The following is a 17,718-nucleotide window of genomic DNA, read 5'->3' on the forward strand; positions in this document are numbered from 1 at the left end:
TTCTTTGACCCACTGGTTATTTAAAAGTGTGTTATTTAATCTCAATATATTTGAGAATGTTCTCGTTCTTTGGTGGTTGAGATCCAGTTTCATTCTATTGTGATCAGAGAAAGTGCTTTGAATAATTTTATGGTAGTTAGATTCAGTTGTTAACTTGGCCAGGTGAAGGTGCCTAGATCTACTGCTGTGGGCATAAGCCAATGGCATGTGAACCGCATCTGTTGCTGATTACACCTGAGGTGGCTAGGAGGTGTATCTGCTACAATGAATGATGTTTGATTTAAATGGCTTGTGCTTAACGTAGCACAGCCCAAGTAGCTCAGCATACCTCATCTCAGCACTCGCAGCTCAGCTCAGGCCTTTGGAGATGCAGAAAGAAATAACCCTGGGGAAAGTTGTTGGAACCAAGAGGCCTGGAGAGAAGGCCAGCAGAGACTATCCTGTGCCTTCCCATGTAAGAAAGAACCTCAGTTGAAAATTAGCTGCCTTTCCTCTGAAGAACTAATGAAATAAATCCCCTTTTATTATTATTTATGGAATAATAGAAAGATTCCATAAAACCAAAAATTGCTTATTTGAGAAAATCAATTAAATTGATGGGACACTAGCATGACTGACAAAAGAGAGAGAGAGAGAGAGAGAGAGAGAGAGAGAGAGAGAGAGAGAGAGAAGAGAGAGAGGATGCAAATAAACAAAATCTGAACTGAGAAGGGGTGCATTACCGCAGACCCTGAAGAAATAAAACAGATCATAAGAGGATACTATAAACAACTATGAGCCAACAAACTAGACAACTTAGATGAAATCAACAAATTCTTGGAGACACACAAACAAGCTACATTTCTGGTTTATTGCATTATGGCAGCTAGCAAACTAGAAGAAATTTCAATGTTTTAAAATTTATAAAGACCTGTTTTGTGCTCCAGCATATGATCTATCTTGAAGAATGTTCCAGGAGCGCTAGAGAAGATTGTATATCCTTGTACTTTGGGGTGCAATGACCTGTATTTATCTGTTAGGTCTAATTCATTTATCGAGTTACTTAACTTCTCTATTTTCTTGTTGATCTTTTGTCTGGTTGTTCTATCTATAGAGGAGACTGGTATATTGAAGTCTACTACTATTATTGTTGAAACATCTATTCCTCCCTTTAGTTTTGCAATGTCTGCCTTATGTACTCTGGAGTTCCTTGATTGGGAGCATAAACATTTATGATCGTTATATTTGCTTGGTGAATTGACCCTTTAATTAGTATATAGTACCCATCTCTTCTAATGTCTTTACATTTAAAGTTTATTAATTAGTGTAGCTACTCCTTCTTTCTTTTGGTTACAACTTGCATGGAAAATCGTTTTCCATACTTTCAATCTATTTGTATCTTTGTGTTTAAGATGAGTCTCTTGCAAGCAGCATATAGCTGGGTCATGTCTCTTAATCCATTCTGCCAATCTGGATCTTTTATTTGGTAAATTTAATCCATTAACATTCAAAGTGTTTCTTGATTCCACCATCTTATCTTTTTTATTTTACTTTGTCAGATCTATATATTCTTTTCCCTCTTTCTCTTTGTATTCTTTAACTTAAGGTACTCTTCGTTTCTGTGTCCTCCTATAGACCTCCCTCTTCTGTCTTTTTTTTTTCAGCTGGCAGAACTCCTTTTAATATTTCCTGTAAGGCTGGTCTCTTGTTGACAAATTCTTTCAGGGCTTATTTGTCTCTGAAAACTTTAATCTCTCCCTCAATTTTGAAGGACAATTTGGTTCTGTACAGAATTCTTGGCTGGAAGTCTTTCTCTTTCAGGATCTTGACCATATCATAACACTTACCTTCTTGCCTCCAGGGTGCTAGTTGAGTAGTCTGAACTCAGTCTTATTTGGTTTCCCTTGTATGTAGTAGATTGCTTTTCTCTTGTCGCTTTCAGGAATTTTTGCTTCTCTTCGACATTTGACAGACTGACGAGTATGTACCTTGGGGAAGGCTATTTGGATTTATTCTGTTTGGAGTTCTTTGGGCTTCTTTGACTTGTATATTTAAGTCCTTTATGAAGATTGGGAACTTTTCCCCCATAATATCCTCAACTACTCTTCCTCACCCTTCACTCCTCTCTTTTCCTTCTGGGACACCAATGATTGTTATATTTGTGTACTTTACTTTGTCTATCATTTCCCTGAGACCCAATTCAAATTTTTCTATCTTTTTTTGCCATTTGCTGTTTTGAGTCTCCAAAGTCAGTTATCCTGTCCTCTATACCACTTATTCTTTCTTCTGTCTCTTCAAATCTGGTGTTGTGTGCCTCTACTATGTTTTTCATTTGGTCTACAGAGTCTTTAATTTCTGTGATATCCTGTTGGGGCTCAGAAGCAGGCCTCTGACTGTTGGCAGAACCACTTCAGAAGAACCTTGGAGGCACAACCCCTTGGTCTCCTGTGAAATGGTCTCCTGTATGCACCTTATCTAATCTGGCCTTACTGTCATGAGAAAGTTCTGCCTCTGCAGTTTCAGGCAGATTAGTCAATGCTCACTCTGCTCTCAAGGACGCCAACTCTGGAGCCCAAAGAGAGCTGTACAGAAAACATTCTGATAAGTAATAAATGGTTCCTGGGACAGGAAGTGTGAACCAAACTTTTTAGCTTTGCAGGCATGACAGATACTAAAAATAATCTTGCTTTGTTATCCTCCCTAAAGCAGTTCCCATGTAAGAGCACAATAAATATGTGGATGCCAGTTTATTTGGTACTCTTGCTCCTTATGAGCTTGAGTCCCCTGACCCCACTTAACTAACTTCTTGTGTCTGTCATTTCTTAATCCTGCGTGGCATCCCTTTTTTTCCCTTGTTCCCTAGGGAAATCGTGGCAATATCCGCTTCTTCTTATTCTTTCAAATTCCTTTTTATGCTCTTCTACCGTCTTCTTGATCTCTTTTTTGTCATTTGCCTTCCCATTTACTTTATTAATCAGAGTTGTATCTACATCTTTCATTAGTCCCAATGTCTATGTCTCCTCTGTCGTTTTAATTTGGTCATTAGGCAGGGCTATATCTGTGTGGAGTGTGATATGCTTAGTGATCTTCTGCTGTCTTTGTGGCATATAAATATCTTGAGTGATTTACTTTGGGAGTTGATTTCTCTCAGAAGTCTAAGGCCTTGTGTTTGTGGGATGGTTGTACAGCAGGGTATGTATGGGGTGGGGCACTCAGTGAGGTGATTTGTTTCAGGTAGGTATAGGCACAGGTTGGTTGTGTTACACTGATGCTTGTGAATGTGGGCACCCAGCGGCCAGGGAGGATGTAGCTGTGTGGGTGCACTGGTCTGGGGGGGCATAAATCGGATGTGTACTGGTGTAAGGCGCAGGGCCCTTTGTGTGCATGCACAGAGCTGTGGCGGCAGGTCAGAATCATACATTCATGATTAGGGGTAGATGTGACCAGGCTGCGCAGGTCAACACTTTCTCAGAGCTGGGAAATGTGGCTGATGGCCATGTGCATGCATGGTTTTAGGACCACTGTAAAGTGCAGTTCCCAGAGCTGAATGACATGATTGGGGGCCCATGTGCACGTGTGGGCCTAAGAATGCCGTAAACTGATATGCAGTGCTCAGGGGGATAGGGTGAGGCTGTGCGACACTATGGGCAGGGGGATAGGTTATCCTGGGTATGGAAGTTAGTGCCTGCAGCCTTTATGTGTTGGCAACAGCCTGCAGGGAACAGTGTGGGGGACATAGTGCTTGGGAGGGGTGCAGGAGAAGAGAGATGGTCTGCACTTGGGATGGGGATGTGGAGCAGGTACGTACACTGGGGGCCGATGGGGTGGGGGTGTCTGGAGCACGGAGAATGGGAGCAGGTGACCAGGTTCGGGTGCATGGGGTGTGAGGTGAGTCACCAGTCATGGGGCTATGCTGGTGAGGAAAGCACACCGAAGGAACACGGCCTGGTTCAATTCCTAGTCCCCAACTCTGGTCCATGCATTCCCACAGGCTCTGAGCCACCGTGCCAGGCTCCAGCTTTCTGCCTCTCAGTTGTTCAGCCTCTGCAACCAGGGTTGCCCTATGTAGTGCAGGCTCTCCCAGGTCAGCCGCATTCCTGAATCACCACCTCAGTCGCCCTCCTGTCCCTTTTCTAACTTTTCTGTGGAGCAGGGCTTATCTCGAGCTACTCTATTTGGCCCTCTTCCCAGAAGTCTTGGAATATTTAGAATCTAACTTTATTATTGTGTTTGAAATATTCATATTAACCTAAATTCAAAAAACAAGATTTAAGTAAGAACAAAAATATCTTCCTAAATGAAATTAAGTAAATGACTAGAAAAGAGTAATAATGTTGCATTTTGAATACATATTACAGAGAATTCAAGTTACTAAATACACAATGATAATACACTTCTATTAAACTAACTCAATTACTCTTTAATGACAGTTAATATATTTTAAGATCTATAGTACTTCAAGTATCAGAATAAACCAAAACAGTTACTTTTGGGGGTAACTGATGATGTTTGCATCATTTATTCAATAACTATTTATTAAGCACCTATTACACAGTGGCAAATAAACATCCACAATTCCTAGCCCTCATAAACCTTGGAGCCTAGCAAGACAAGAGGAATTAGAGAGGTAATTATAGTAAACTAATAACTACTGTAAGGGGAAAGCATGGACAGCTATGGGAGGACTGGGTAGGCAGAGACTACACTAGAAATCAGGAAGACAAATAAGCATCAACTGAGTCAGCAGTTACTAGGAACAGTTTGGAACCTTTTCACATTCTTTATGAGCCAAAGGAGGAAAAATCCCAGATACACCTTTTTAAGGAAATTGGTACCTCATTCTCTATTACATAGGTAGCACCTTAGTTTGCTCCCTCCCATTCACATCATGATTTCAGTTAAAATAAAAAAAAAGAAACCAAACTTTCAAATAATTTACTACTACACATTTTGTAACACTGCTCTGAAAGTTACTAAGGATGTTACCTTTTACCTTAAAGCATTTCTTTGTTTTTATAGGTTATTAAGTTTAATCAAAAAAATAAAAGTCCTTCAAAGATAAAAATCACTTTGGAAAATTATGATCATTTTGAAACTGGAACAATGTAAGTCTGTGGATTTCTATTTTCACTTTGATTAATCTTGCAAGGAGTTAATTTTTAAGATTATACCATGCACTTGAAAAAAAAATGGCTTCAATTAACTATTTTGGGTAATTAAAGCCTTAATGAATAAACATGGCATTAGCAGTACAAATAAATCACAACATAAATTACTTGATGCTGTTTTTAGTTTGTTAAATGCTGCCAGAATGCAATATACCAGAATAGGAATGGCTTTCAAACAGGGAATTTATTTAGTTGTAAGTTTACAATTCTAAAGCCATAAAAATGTCCAAACTAAAGCATCCAGACAAAGATACCTTGGGATTCAAGAAAGGCTGACGTCTGTCACATGTGAAGGCACATGGCTAGCCTCTGCTGGTCCTTGTTCCTGGTTCTTTTGCTTCCAACTTCTGACACAACATTGGGTTTTGGCTTGCTTGGCATCTCATGGGAAGGCACATGGAGACATCTATTAGGCATTGTATCTCCAAACTTTCTTGTCTAGGTATCTGCTCTCTGTTGGCATGCCAAGCATCTCCACATGTCTGCATTTCTGTTGGCTCTTCTCCAAAATGTCTTTCCTTTTTAAAGGACTCCAATAAACTTATCAAGACCCATCTTGAATGGGTGGAGTCACATCTACATCTAATCAAAAAGCCACACCCAGAATTAAGAGGGTCACTCTCATTGGAAACAACTAATCAAAGGTTCCCACCCTATAATATTGAATCAGGATTTTAAAAACCATGGCTTTTCTAGGGTACATACTAGTTTCAAACTGACAGAGATGACTCATAACAAAGCATTCAAATTATACTTTCAGAACAGAATGAATTTAAAAGATTAACATTCATCAACTCAACATTCTAAGCAACTGCTTAAGTAATAAAGATATACAATCTATGTGACCTGCTACAATACACATATCATTATAGCTTTTTAAAACATGATAAATTATCATTGATCGGGGACAGTTTGGCTAGGGTTCCATATGGCAATAGAAAGATAGAATAGTTAAGGCTTTTAGTCTTATAATTATTTATCAAATACTCACATTAGTTCTTCGAACTGAAAAATATTACACAGGAGTGTTCTAAGGTTATAGTGTCTACAAAAGTTGGCACTAGCAATGAAATCACTTACATATTCAGTCAAATGGCCATTCATTAAAAACACATTAGACATTATGGACAAAAATGCCTGAGACACAGCTTCTACACCAAGGTCCAAACTCTAATAAGAGTGACTGAAGCAAAAACAAATACTAATACATTGTGATACTATGATAGTTTAAAATGTTTCATCTATCTACACAGATGCTACAGGTATACAGAGCAAGGGGATTTAACCTAGACCAGAGATAGGGGAGAAGATCAGGGAAGCTTCTTACAAGCAGATTCCTGAGCTAAGTTTTTAAAGTAAAGAAGTTTGCAGACAAGAGGAAAACTGAAATAGCAGGAAGATGAAGGATTCCTGTCAGAGAATACCACATAACAAGACATTACAGTAAGGAGATGAGAACTGACTAGATGCTGTAAGTTGAAAAGCTCAGGGGTTTTGAGCACATCTCATTTAAGTAGCCTTAAATGAAAGGAGACCACCTTTATTAGACTCATTCATAAAGACAACTCAATACAACTATGTATTGAACCTAAAGGGAATTTAGCTAACATCAAAAAAGACCAGTATTATAAAACAGTTCATAATATGACCTTCCCAGAAACTAAAAGTGTTCACTTCACTCTCAATTTAATGGTTATCCCTGAGTCTCTGATTGCACACCAAATGAGATAGAATGAGATGGGCAGAAACTCTATGGTACTGTAAAATTCATAGCATTTTTGTACTAGTAATAAGTAAAATATAAGAATTATGGACATTTTGATACACAGCCATAAACTTGGTGTTGGAAAGACCATGGTTCAAGTCCCAGATCTGCCATTTCTAAGGTATATGACCTGCAGGACATTACTTAATTTCTCAGAGTCCTGTCAATAAAATGGGGAGAGTAACAATATCTATCCTATAGGGTTGTGGTGACAAATAATGGAAATAATGTTCATGATGTCACTGGCACATAGTAAGTGCTTAACCAAAAGATAAATCTTATTTTTTTGGAACTGCATGCATCCTAGAAATACATGTTCTTAAATCTAATTCATTTCTATGGGTATAAACTCACTGTAAGTACGACTTTTTGATGAACCTATTTCAAAATTAAGGTGTGACCTGCCTCAGTCAGGATGGGTCTTGTGGTAAGTTGGGTTCAGGTGTCAAGTTGGTCAGGTAAAGGTGCCTATTCTGTTGCTGTGAACATGAGCCAACTGTATATGAACCTCATCTGTTGCTCATTACATCTGCAGTCGGCTAGGAGGCATGCCTGCTGCAATGAATGACGTTTGATTTAATCGGCTGGTGCTTAAATGAGACAGCTCAACATAGCCAGCCCAAGCAGCTCAGCATACCTCATCTCAGCACACACAGCTCAGCCCACGCCTTTGGAGGTGCAGAAAGAAATCACCCCAGTGGAAAGTTGCTGGAACCCAGAGGCCTGAAGAGAAGCCCAGCAGAGATCACCCTGTGCCTTCCCACGTAAGAAAGAACCTCAGTTGAAAGTTAGCTGCCTTTCCTCTGAATTACCAACAAAATAAATTCTCTTTTATTAAAAGCCAATCCATCTCTGGTGTGTTGCATTCCAGCAGCTAGCAAACTAGAACAGGTCTTAATCCTATTACTGGAGTCCTTCTAAGATAATCAAATTCAGATAGAAAAAGCCATGGAAGCAAGGTGAAATAAACAAAACCCAGATGAGTAGGGAGAGACCAGCAGATACAGTTATCTGCCTTGCCATATGGCAGAGGAGTCAAGGAATGCCAGCAGCCAATCTTTGGGAAGAAAGCATTGCCTTGTTGATGCTTTGAATTGGACATTTTCCTGGCCATTGTTTAACCCAGTCCATTTCATGGCATTTTCTTTAAGAAGTCTAAGAAGCTAAAACACAGCATTAAGGTCAAGGAGGTGGTTCAAGAGATGAGACCAGAGATGGGCTGGAACTGAGATGGGCAGGAACTGATTATGGAGGGGCATTAATGAGTTCAGTTTTGGATATGTTGCAAGGGGGCTCATCTCACAGTGAAGGTGGTGAAGGAATGTGGACTGGATTTGAGTCATTAAGTGGTAGTTAAAACCATTGGAACAGATGAAAGAGCCCAGTGAAAGCTCAGGAGGAAAAAGAACTGAGAGACAGTGGAGCACAGACCTCCAAGAACCTCTGAAGAAACCTTTAAAAGGTAGTAAGAAAGAAAAAGGAGACCAAAATAGTGGTAGCACTAGGAATAGTTTCCAGAAGGTTAAAGAGAAGAAAAATAATAAATACTGCACAGTTTTGTAAACTAAAAGTATCCTTTTGATAATTACCTTAAATTAAGTATCTCAAAATTAAATGCTCAGCTTTTCCCAAGCCCTGCAATAACCACTACTTTGAATGTATATATACACTTCTTGATAGTTCAAAGCTATTTTATTCTATCATTTAATCTTCATACTGTACCTGCAAGTAGAACAGGTACAAGTTACCAAGGTTACAGTGTTAATAATAAGAAGTTAGTCAACACAGTTTCCATGAGAAACTTTAAACATGATGGTTTGCAATAATAATTATTCCAATTGAATAATTATTCAATTGAACCCTTTAGTTTATCCTAAAATTCGTGCACATTACATAGACACCAAATCAGGTAGCCCACTTTGGTTCATTTTCAGCAAGATATCTAGGAAAGAATTCCTCCGATTTAGCTTTGCAGTCACAAACTAGATTCTGCACCTAAGAGAAAACAGATGAATTATCTAATAGCAGGTAGATTAATTAAGGTCATAACTTGAATGCTGTTGATAAAACCTAACTATGAGGTTGATAAAAATCTAAGCATGCCATTTTTCTAAAATCCTTAAAGAGAATCAAGTCCAAACTCGACAGCATCTCCTCTTGCCATTCCCCCAGCCTTTCCTGACTATCCCTGCTATCACAGCGACTAGACTAACTTGCTCATATAACTTTTATATTCTCCTCTACTAAAGATACTTGTCTTACTCGAAGGCACAGCCCTAGTATTAAATGTGTCCAGCACACAGTAGGCACCTTTACGAAATGAAATAACACAAATATATTCTCTGATCTACCCGCCCACCACCATTTGCCACATAAATTCTAAGTCAAATTAAAATACACAATTTAAGTTGATAAGGTTCTATAGTGAACTTAATTTACAGAAATCTCCACAATAAAGTAACAGCTCAGTATTAAAGAATGCAATTAAAATCACATATTATCAAATTGCCTGAAGTTTTCTGCAAAAGCTTACATAATTCCCACTAACAATTAACAGTGGGACAAAATTTAAAAACTAAAATAATTTTGAGTTAAAAAAATGAAATGAAAAATTTTTTCTGACTACAATTTTAAGGGTTTCTTCAGAGGTTCTTGGAGTTCTGGGCTCTCCAGTCCCTCAGTTCTTTTTAAACCAAAGTTTTAAGAGAGACAAAGGCCCATTTCATAGAGATTTATGAGAGCCAAAGAATTGTTTTATATAATTTTAACTATATTTGCATCACAAGCAAAGACATGAATGTGGAGACAAGTATTTGCTATTGTTCAAGTCAACGTAGTGTATAACTGACTTCAAAGGTAAATATATGAGGTTATCTTATCTCAGGGTTTTTTATATAGCAGATATACATCAGAAGACATACACTATATAGATAGTGTGTGTGTGTATATATATATATATATACATATATATATATACACACACTAGAAAGTACTGAACTCAGCCTCAGAAAATATTTGAATCTTTTGTAAGTGACATTATTGCAGTCATTTGAACATCTACAGGTCTAAAACTTCCTCAGCTGTCAACTAAGGAAGATAACACTTCAAATGAGATAATTACATAACAGCTACTTATAACTTCAAAACATATAGCTAAGAAATATTTCACTGCAAACATTAAAAAGCAAAGTTTGAAACATCAAAATTGATATTATGTAAAATAGTTAAAACTGTGTGGAGAAAGTTCTAAATTTTAAAAGTAACATAAACACATATGTGATCAAGGGACCTGGCAAAGCTTTTTTATAATACTAGTGCAAGAGTGAAATAACACCAAAAACTTTATGATAGAATGAAAAAAAACTACCAAAAGAAAATATGGTGTGATTTTTAATACGTAAGTGTACTATTTTATGACATTTTAATTTAATGTTATGCCTAGCATAGCATTACAATGAAATCACTATCTACATTCATTGAGCACTAACAGCAAAAGCACCAAACGTGGTGGTCATATGTTAGCACTGATGCCTTGATTAAGTCAGTTTCTTAGTGTCAGTTTTTTCATTTCTAAAATACAAGGAGGCAGAATTAGAATGTCTGTAAGAAATTTTCTATGCTAAAATTCTATGATTTTTTAATATATATAAGCAAGAAGCTGTGAGGCGGACAAAAAGAAATGTAAGACATCCTAGTTCTGTGTATAGCATACCAGATAATCCTTGCTAATCTGTATGTATAGCTTAATTAGGAAATTAAGAACTCAGCAGTTTCTATAAATGGTCTAAAAACTCCAGTTATATGTACTTAGACCAAGAAAGATAGTATTAGGGACCTGTTTCCCCACTGAAAAAATTCATGGCAGAGATGACATACCAAGTGATATTATTTATTAGGTACCACACTGATGTACCGTAAGCATAGATCCACACTGGTTAGTGTGACATCTGAATCCTCTTTTTTAGACTTGGCTATAATACACAACTATTTACTAATAAATTCTAAGTAAAACTTTGTTAAGCAAAAATGTGATGTTGATAAAAGAGAAATGGGAAGAGAAACTTTTCAAGATAATGGTTACCTCTAGGAAGAGATAGTGGGATATGCACAAAGTAGTCAGGAAGCTTTGAGGATTTGTTAGCCATTTAAAAAAAATTGAATTGTGATGATCAAATATCAATATTTATAAAGCCTAGGTGGTAGACCCATGGCTGTTATATATATTTTTATTTTTGTTTAAATAATTGTAAAAATATTTTTTATTGTTTCCAATTGGGATATTATAACTCTTGCTGTCAAAATCATTTCATTTAAATTGGTCATAATTTTCTGCTTCTCTTAGGTGGGCCATTCCTGAAATAATGCTCATGAAATGTACAAATTACTACAAGATCCAGAAAATTTATCTTTTCCGAAAATTGTCTTCCAATTCTTGCTAAAAATCATTGAATTAATGATTCAGCTCTTGGCATATTCTATTATATTGTATATGTACTATTTCATTAAGTAGGTGCTACTTGGTTAGAATAAACAACAGGAGTACAGAGTATGTAGATGATAATATCTACTAAACATCATGGCTTGGTAGACCTTGTGTTTTATGCCCAGGATGAAGCTGCTCCCTATCTATAAAATAAATTGCAAAAGGTTAAAGATTTAAATGCTAAAAAGTTAAAATATAGAAGAACTAGGAAAAATGTATAGGTGAATAAACTCTTGGAATGGTGATGAAATTTCTGATACTACCCTAAAAGTATGATCTATTTGAATTAAAAAATGTAATGTCTATACTTAGAAAACACCAAAAAAATTTTTTTAAATAAGTAACACATGGAAGGAAAGTATCTGTAACATATACTACAGATACAGTGTTATTACTAGAAACATTTAAAATGTCTTTTAAAAATTCAATAAGAAAATGCAACTACCCAGTAGAAACCCAGGCAAAGGGAATCAATGGATAATTCACATAAGAAGAAACACAAATGTCAAAGGAAAAAACTTCTAATCAGTAGTCAAGGAAATAGAAACTAAAGTAGACAGCACTTTCACTTATAACATGTAAAAGATGAAAAAACATGACAACTCCCCATTTTTTTTAAAAAAGTAACTCATATGCTGCTAGTAGTAATGTATAAATTAGTAAAAAAAAAATTCTGAAGAGCAATTTTTATATCAAGCATTTTAAACTTTTTTATTCCATTTGATGCAGAATTCATTTCCAAAAATATTTATTTACAAGGATGCTCACACCAAAATATTATTGATAATAGTTGAAAATGTTTACACATTTTAAATATTCAGTATCAGGAGAATGATGGAATACACTTCGGTAAGTCTATAAAATGGACTACTCTGCTGTTATTAGAAAGTTATAGAAAAATGTATAAATGATACAGAAAGATTTTTTTCTCCCACTTCTTTTTTTGGTATGCTGTATGGCAGGGATCACATTTCACTCTTTTTCCATGTGAGTATCCCATTACTGAAGATTTATTTGTTGAATTTTTGTTGATTATTTTCTTCATTTGTTTTGCTTGTTTGCTTTTGGGATATGCATTGGCTAGGAATCAAACCTGGGTTTTCCACATGGCAGGTGAGAATTCTACCACTGAACTACCCTTGTACACCCCAGAAAGATGTTAATGATACATAAAATCAAAAATTAAAAGCAGCTGTAAAACAGCACTCTATTATCTCATTACTGTTTTAAAATTTTACATGTATCTAAGCGATTATACAACAAAACATTAACATGGTATGCCAATTTGAATCTATTATGTACCCTAGAAAAGCCATGTTTAATCATGATATAATCTTGTAGGAGCAGCTGTTTCTTTTAATCCTGATTCAGAGTTTTACAGTGGAAACTTTTGATTAGAATATCTCCATGGAGATATGACACACCCAATTTTGGGTGTGACCTTTTGATTAGATGGAGATGTAACTCCACCCACTCAGAGTGGGCCTTATTAGTTTACTGGAGTCCATTAAAAGAGGATACATTTTGGAGAGAGCTTAGAGCTCACACAGAGCAGATGCAGACACCTGGAGAACATTTACTTCAAAGACATGGATATTTGGAGGTGCTTGGAGTGGTCACAAAGAGAGAAGATGCCGAGACAGGGGCAGAGCTCAGCAGACATTGGCATGTCCCTTCCCATAAGATGCTAAGCAAGCCTCAATCCAGAGTTGTGTCCTAGAGGAACAGAGTAAAGGCCCACATAGGCTTAACAAGAAAACAACTGGCATCAGAAGCTGAAAACAACGGACCTGGAACAAGGGCCAGGAGATGCCAGCCAAGTGTCTTCCCAGATGACAGAGGTGCTCCAGATGGCATCAGTCTTTCTTGAGTGAAAGTAACCTCTTGCTGATGCCTTCTTTGGACACTCTCACTTCCTTAGAATTGTAAACTTGCCACTTATTAAATTCCCTTTTTGAAAGCTATTCCATTTCGGGTATTATGCGTTCTGGCAGTTTAACAAACTAATACACACAGGTTATCTCTGGGAGGAGAGCTTATGGGTAAATTTTGTCTTTAATGTTCTACAATAAACATGTATTATGTTTAAATGTTGTTTAAATAATAACTGCAGCAGTAAGACAGTTCCTGTCCTCCAGAGATTCTGGGGAACTAGTGAAAAGAGTTGAGTAAACATTTCAGTATAATACATGAATTATATGAATAAGTAGAGGCAGAAAAGGGTACTTAGGAAATACAAAGAAGGGGTAAGGAATCTAGCAGAAATTCAAAGAAGGTTCCTGAAAGAGAGAATCTCTGAGCTAAGCTTTGAAACATGACTGGGAACAACCAATCTGAATCCTTAGGAGTTTTGGAACTTTCAGAGCATACATAGCCTCCTGGAGAACACTGCCCCAACCCTGCAAGGCACCGTCATCTACTTGGCACCTGTAATTGGATCTTCAAAAGGCCATTCCACTGTTCTATCAACCTAGCTGCCTCTGGATGAATGGGAACATGGCAAGACCAGAGAATTCTGTGACCATGTGCCCACTCCCATACTTCATTTGCTGTGAAGTGGTTTCCTTGATCAGAAACAATGCTGTGTGGAATGCCATAACAGCGGATATGACATTCTATAAGTCCATATATAGTAGTTTTTGCAGAAGCACTGCATGCAGGGAATGCAAACCCATATCCAGAGTATATATCTATTCCAGTTAGAACAAATAGCTACCCCTTTCATGATTAAAGTAGTCTAATGTAATCAACCTGCCACCAGGGAGCAGGCTGATCACCTTGGGGAGCAGTGCCATACTGGGGACTGAGTGTGGGTCTCTGCGGCTGGTAGATTGGACACTCAGCAGTGGATATAGTCAGGTTGGCCTTGCTGAGTGGAAGTCCCTGCTGATGAGCTCATGCATAGCTCCAGCCCTACCACCATGACCACTTTGTTCATGAGCCCACTGGGCCATGACAGGAGTGGCTGAGGAAAGAGGACAACTGGTATCCACAGAACAGGTCATCTTATCCATTTGATCATTATAACCTTCCTCTGCTGAAATTACCCTCTAGTGTGCATTCACATGAGACAAATTTCTTCATGCTTTTGTTTACTCAGAAAGGTCTGTCCATACACCTCTTCCCCACATCTTTTTGTCACCAGTCTTTCAATCATGCTCCTTCCAAGTCCCTGACCATCTAGTCAAACCATTAGCAACAGCCCATGGGTCAGTATACAAGATGCACTTCTGGCCAGTTCTCCTTCCAAACAAAATGAACAACCAGGTGCACTGCTCAAAATTCTGCCTACTGTTAGGATTTCCCCTAACCAGTGCCCTCCAGGGACATCCCAGAAAGGGCCTCAGTGCTGCAGCTGTCCATTTTTGGGTGGATGACAGTGGATTATCATAAGCTTAACCAGGTGGTGATTCCAATTGCAGGTACTGTTCCAGATGTGGTATCACCACTTGAGCAAATCAGTATATCGCCTGGTACCGGTAAGCAGCTACTGATCTGGCAAATGCTTTTTTCTCAATAGTTGTCCCTAGTTCCAGAATGCCTAACTGGGATGACATAGCAACTGGCAGAATCCCCACATTAGTTCTCTGACTCATGGAGTGAGGGCTATTATGGTGGGAAAGGCCAAGTGGAAACCACTAGAACTGCCCCTACCTAGCAAAATACCTTATTCCTGGAGAGATTGCTGAGATTAGTGCTACTCTCAAGAATTTAAAAGATGCAGAGATGGTGATTCTCATCACATCCCCATTCGGCTCTCTTATTTGGCCTGTGCAGAGAACAGATGGGAAGCTTTTCCTCAATATAAGCTATTGCAGGTCTCTCTAGCAAAGGTTCAGTAGGTTCCAGGGATCCCATCTTTCCATTGCCATCATTATCAAGCACATGTCCCCATCTCAAGTTTCGGGATCTCATTCTTTCCCAATCAAAGTTCTTACTTTAACAAAAGACATCCTACAAAGCTGAGATTTTAATTTATGTTGCAAATTTGCTACTTGTACAGTGAGGCTTTCTGTCTGTTTTTCAGAGATCTCAAGTCTGTGACCACAGGAAATAAGTTTTCTTTCAGGGTTTAAATGGAAACTTTTACATCATTCATATGGCACTGAAGCTTCAAATTTGAAATATTAAGCTCATCCCTTATCCTCATCACTGTATCCAGCATTATCTAACACTTAACTCCGAAAAGGTGTCAAAAACATCACCCAGAGTCTTGCCTCATGTAAGGGTACAATTAGGAGAATCCCATGGTGATATTTTGAGAATCTATTTGCCAACTCACCCCATGGCCTTCAGGGCCATCTTGGTTATTGGAAACAGTACCTCTAACTCTAGTCAGAATAGACAACCAATCGTAAAACCCCATTTTTAAGATTCTGTTTCTCAAGAACCACCCCTAATATCACGCTGTGTTAGTCAGAGTTCTCTAGAGAAACAGAACCATAAGAGAGATCTGTAAATATAAGATTTATAAACGTATCTCACACAACTGTGGGAATGGAAGAGTCCAAAATCCACAGGGCAGGCTGTGAAACTGGCAGCTCTGATGAAGGATCTGGACAAACTTCACAAGACAGACTCGTGGGCTAAAGACGTAAAGAAAAAAGTCTCTTCTCCCTTAAAAGCCATGAACTGATAGCATTATCTTATGAGAGGCACTTTGATCAGATTTAATCAATAATCAACTGACTGATGATTCAATACACCAGCCTCCTGGTTCATCAACCAGTCATGAAAATATCCTTGTAGCAACGGTCAGGCCAGGGCTTGCCTGACCAGACAACTGGGTCTCATGACCAAGTTGACACCAGAACCTAACCATCACACTTATTAAGGAAGAGAATATAGTCTGGGTAATAGGACTTGGTTTCAATTTTGCTTTACTAATAAAATCAATTATCTTTCTCTAATTGGAAATCAATGCACTCTCCTTTCTCTGAATTCTGTCTTTTCTTTAGAGAAATCGTGCCAGAGATTACACTCTAAGAAAGGCAAAGACTAAAAATGATGAATTATATTAAAAACTCCTTCCTTGGGATGCAAACTTTTCTGAGAGTTTTTAGTTCTTAAGAGGACATATAATGCTATCTTACAAAAATCAAATACATTTTTTAAAAAGTAGATGAAAAGAAAACATAAAAGGCAATCTATTACGAATGATACTCAAGTCTTAGTCAAAACTCAAGAATCTGATCAAAATATGATTAAAACAAACAAAATAAATCAGTCTACACACTCAAACACATACCTAACCCAAGTCAATCATATCACTTATATTTAAATAGTGAACAGCTCTGTGTTGCTTCAAATATTAAATGTTACCAATCACAACAGGGGTGTGGAAAGAATTTCAAAATTTTTGTTTAAAGCAAATTTACTTTCCAAATGTACACATGTATTTTCCTTATAATGTATAAGTGTAGCTTTTAAGATTCACTCTTCATCCTTCATATTAAATGGTAACAATAAAAAACCCCAAAACTTTGCTATATTTTACCCTTAGCCTAATCCTAGAGTAAAATCATATGAAGTTAATATTATATATACAGTGTAACAAACTCAAGGTCTCTTGATAGGTTAGGTCACTCCATTTTAAAAGCATCATTTTTTCCTGCCTCCTTTCTACCACAGTGCCTGGAACATGGTATAGGCTCGATTATTTGTTAAATGAATATCAAGTAACATGCACTGAATATTAGTATATCTAGCTTTTCCAGATAAAATGTTAAGAAGTAGACCCCCCAATTAGAAGGTTTTACCACAGCCCTTATGAAATTGGACCTACAGTACAGTTTAGAAAATACTTTCTATGTTATCCTAATTTAATCCAACACCCCCAAGACACAAGATTATATCGCCCTGATTTAATGAGAGGAAGAAGAGGCTCAAAGTAGTGAAGTCACAAATAAAGTAAAGGAACCAGATTTCAAGCCCAGGTTCTCAAACAAAACGGTGTTTGTTTGTGTATGTGCGGGTACTGGAAGGGATGTTTGGATGTTATGGAAACTATATCCCGTGCTTCTCTCTTAAAAAAAAACAAAAGGCTGCAAAGAAAAATAAACAATCAGTCGTTTCCAATTCCAAGCACACAACATACTCCACAACTTTTTAAGGAATTCGAACCCATTTAAAAGATAATAAATAATAAGCACTTTGATCGCAGCTTCTCTCAAAGACAACCAGACAATAAGGCTGCCTCTGCCTTAAAACATCTCTCTCCAGGGACAAGCCTGTGAGCAAAGTCAAGGTAAGAGCAAAGCATCCCCCGTGGCCTCGGAAGAGACTTCTGCGGCGCAAAGAAAAGAGGCGGTGCCCCACCCCAA

At 37.6% G+C, this 17,718-nt stretch overlaps 2 protein-coding genes across 5 annotated transcripts in view; one reads left to right on the top strand and one right to left on the bottom strand.

The window, feature by feature from the left end:
* Positions 1 to 5,084, top strand: part of STX19 (syntaxin 19) — a 40,859-nt gene extending 35,775 nt beyond the window's left edge. The window contains exon 3 of the transcript XR_013158569.1: positions 4,999 to 5,084. The gene's annotated coding sequence lies outside the window, so the exon portion shown is untranslated. The remainder of the gene's footprint in view (positions 1 to 4,998) is intronic.
* Positions 1 to 17,718, bottom strand: part of ARL13B (ARF like GTPase 13B) — an 87,862-nt gene that overhangs the window by 54,986 nt on the left and 15,158 nt on the right. The gene's annotated exons all lie outside the window — the stretch shown is intronic.

This window comes from Tamandua tetradactyla, chromosome 10 (assembly GCF_023851605.1).
Source record: "Tamandua tetradactyla isolate mTamTet1 chromosome 10, mTamTet1.pri, whole genome shotgun sequence".
Lineage (NCBI taxonomy): Eukaryota > Metazoa > Chordata > Mammalia > Pilosa > Myrmecophagidae > Tamandua > Tamandua tetradactyla.